At 41.1% G+C, this 3,729-nt stretch overlaps 1 long non-coding RNA gene across 1 annotated transcript in view; it reads right to left on the bottom strand.

The window, feature by feature from the left end:
* Nucleotides 1-7: 7 nt before the first annotated feature.
* LOC106725232 overlaps nt 8-3,729 on the bottom strand; it is a 20,368-nt gene continuing 16,646 nt past the window's right edge. Inside the window, exon 3 of the long non-coding RNA XR_001361104.1 lies at nt 8-255. This is a non-coding gene — a long non-coding RNA (uncharacterized LOC106725232). The remainder of the gene's footprint in view (nt 256-3,729) is intronic.

Genomic DNA, 3,729 nt, shown 5'->3' with positions numbered 1-3,729 from the left:
GCCTGGGGTAGGACCTTCCATGAGCACAGGAAGGACTCGCCTGTAAATGGGAGAGCAAACTGAGTGTCCTGCTCAGCAAGTGGACAGAAAGGAAGCATCCGTTTATCTCCTAGAATATGCCCTTGGCTTGTTGTCTGTGAAGTGGAGGAGGCAGGAGGCTGTCAGTCCACAGTGCTCGCCTCCTGGGGCTTCTCCTCAGGATGGTCCAGCATCCGCAGTCTCTCCTCCAGTCTCTGCTTCCATCCTTCTCTGAGCCTGAGGGGAGAAACAGTACACTGGGCTTAGTGCATTGGCCTCCACGCCTGCTGGTCCCACGAAGGTTTTTTTTTTCTTGTAAAAGAACATTATTAAGAGAAACATGACTTTTACAAATTAGTGAAGAAAAAGTAAATAGACAAATGAGCAAAGCCTCTGAATATATAATTTCCCCCCAAGTTTATTCCTTCCTGTGTGGATTCAATGTAATCTCAACCAACGTCCCATCTTTTGTAGATAAGAATAAGCGGATACTAAATTTTGTATGGAAAGGAAAAAGAAATAGCTTAGCGAAAACAATTTTGAAGAAAAAGAAAGTTGGAGGACTCACACTGCATGATTTTGAGACTTAATATAAGGCTACCACCATCAAGACAGCGTGGCGTTGGTGAAGATCTATTGCAAATAGATCGATGGATTAAAATAGAGAGCCCAGAAATGAATATACACAAATATGGCCAATTGCCTTTGACAGGGGGCAAAGACAACTCATTGGAGGAAGGCATATATATCTTATATAAAATTAATATATAAAATTATGTACATCTTATATAAAATTAATCATAGATCTAATGTAAGTGTAAGACTAAGATTTTAGAAAAACACCCACAAAAGGATTTCTTTATTATATCCCTAGGGACCAGAAAGAATTCTTAGATATAACACAAAAGGCATGAGTCATTAAAAAAAGGGAAGATTTGGGACTTAAATTTGCTCTGTGAAAGATACTGTAAAGAAAATAAAAGACAAGCCACAAATAGAGAGAAGATATTTAAAAATCACATATTCATGGACTTGGTTCCAGAATATATAAAATTCCAAATTCAATGAGATGAAAATAAATAACTAAACATATAACTGGTAAAAAATTTGAACAGACATTTTACCAAACAAGTTGTGTGGATGACAAACAAGCCTATAAAAGATGCTCAACATAATTAGAAAAATGCAAATTAAAACCACAAGGAGATACCACCCACCTCATAGAATGATCAAAACAAACAAACAAACTAACACCAAAAACCCACCAGGAAAAACACACAAAAAAGACAAATATGAAAACCAAACAAAACAAAATCTCTTGCCCTAGCATGTTTATCTCAGTGGTTAGAGCATTGGCCCTTGGAATGAAGGATCATGAGATTGATTCCACTCAAGGGCATGTACCCTGGTTGGGGTGAGTGTGGGAGGGAATCAATTGATGTGTCTCTCTCACATTGATGTTTCTCTCCCTTTGTCTCACACCCTCTCTTCTATTCTCTCTAAAAATCAATGGAAAAATATCCATGGGTAAGGATTAACAACAAAACAAATAATTCACACAATGAAAGCCAAAACAGGTATTGTCAGGAACCCATGGTCAGTGGTTGCCACTATGATGAGGGCAAAACAAACCCCACCCCCAAGCAGTGCAGCTATACTGCCTATGGAAGCTGCAGAGATTCAAGATTGGAAGACCACAGAGGTAAAAAAATCTTCCAATCCAGGGCCATCTGTTGGAAAATAGTAGAAAGACCTCTTCAGAGATAAATGTGTAAGCAAAGGAGGGCAGCAAGTACCATGAAAATTCATAGTAATGAAGATGACCAGAAAGGAAATGAAAAATCCCCAGAAAGCAGACTGGAACACATGGAAATATGTGATATAAATGACAGAGATTTCAAAATTGCAGTTCTGAAAATACTCAACAAGATGCAAGAAAATACCAACAGGGAATTCAGTGCACCCAGAAAACAAATCAATAAATAAAATGAGTACTTTACCAAAGAGATTGGAATTTTAAAAAAGAATTGATCAGAAATTTTGGAAATAAAGAGTGCAATTAAGGAGATGGAGAGTAAACTATTGAGTATAGAAAACAGAACCAACAAAATGGAGGAAATAATTAGTGATATCCAAGATAAGAAGCAAGAGCCCTAACCGGTTTGGCTCAGTGGATGGAGCGTCGGCCTGCAGACTCAAGGGTCCCGGGTTCGATTCCGATCAAGGGCATGTACGTTGGCTGCGGGCACGTCCCTGGTGGGGGGGGGGTGCAGGAGATCGATGTTTCTCTCTCATCGATGTTTCTAACTCTCTATCCCTCTCCCTTCCTCTCTGTAAAAAATCAATAAAATATATATTTAAAAAAAAGATATTAAGCAAGAAATGATGCAGAGGGAAGAAGAGAGAGACTTGAGCATAAAGAAAAATTAAAGAGCTCTACAGGAGCTATCTGACTCCATCAGAAAAGGCAATATTAGAAGTATAGGCATTGTGGAGGAGGAAGAGAGGGAGCATGGAATGGAGAGTCTATTAAAACAAATAGTGGATGACAATTTCCAAAACTATAGAAAGACTGGATCCTTGAATCCAAGAAGTAATCAGAACACCTAGTTACATCAATTCAAAGAGGCCCTCTCCAAGGCATTTGGTATTACAGCTGTCAAAATTAATGACAAAGAAAAAATTATCAAGTCAGCCACGGAAAAGAAGGAAGTTGACCTACAAAGGAAAACGCATCAGAAGTTCATCCAACTTCTCAGCAGAAACTCTACATGCCAGATGAAAGTGGAACCAAATATCCAAACATCTGAAAGAGAGAAATTACCAGTCACAAATAATATATCTAGCAAAATTATCCTTTTAATATGAAGGAGAAATAAAGATGTTTGACATACAGAAGAAGCTGAGGGATTTTATCACCAGAAAAGCTCAATTGCAGGAAATACTCAAGGAGTTATTCTACTTGAAACAAAGACCATAAAGTCACAACACTATAAGTAAGATCACAAAAAAACTTACAACATAAACAGGGAGAATTTGTGACAACAAAAATATAAAAGAGGAGGGGGGGAAAGGTCTGAAGTGGCTAAGAAAGATGAAGATCAGATGCACTAAAAACTGAAAATAAAAAAACAAATTACGGTGTATATACAACTCAATTTTTTATAAATCTAACTAGAGGCCCCGTGCATGACGTTCGTGCACTTGGGAGGTGGGGGCTCTAAGCCTGTCCTGCGCCCTTTAGTAGTCTGGGATCCCTTGGGAGATGTCCGACTGATAGTGGGGAGTGGGCTTAAGCCACAGTTGGACATCCTGTGGAGGCAGGAGAGGCTCCTGCCACTGCCACTGCACTAGCCAGCTGTCAGCCCGGGTGTGGCTGAGGGGCGTTCCCCCTGTGGGAGAGCACTGACCACTAGGGGGCAGCTCCTGCATTGAGCGTCTGCCCCCTGGTGGTCAGTGCACATCATAGCAACTGGTTGTTCCACCATTTGGTTGTTTTTCATATTACCCTTTTATTATATAGGATTAGAGGCCTGGTGCACAAAAATTTGTGCACTCAGGTGGATCCCTCAGCCCGGCCTGTGCCTTTTCGCAGTCTGGGGCCCCTCGGGGGCCCCTTCCCCTGGCTGCTGGCACCAGTTTTCCTCCGGCGCCCGGAACCCAGGCCTTTGCTCTTTGCCAGGAGGGGCCTGGGCCCCGGGAGCATGGCGG

The sequence above is a fragment of the Myotis brandtii genome, unplaced genomic scaffold (assembly GCF_000412655.1).
Source record: "Myotis brandtii unplaced genomic scaffold, ASM41265v1 scaffold1465, whole genome shotgun sequence".
NCBI classification, from domain to species: domain Eukaryota; kingdom Metazoa; phylum Chordata; class Mammalia; order Chiroptera; family Vespertilionidae; genus Myotis; species Myotis brandtii.
This window is presented reverse-complemented; position numbering and strand designations above follow the sequence as displayed.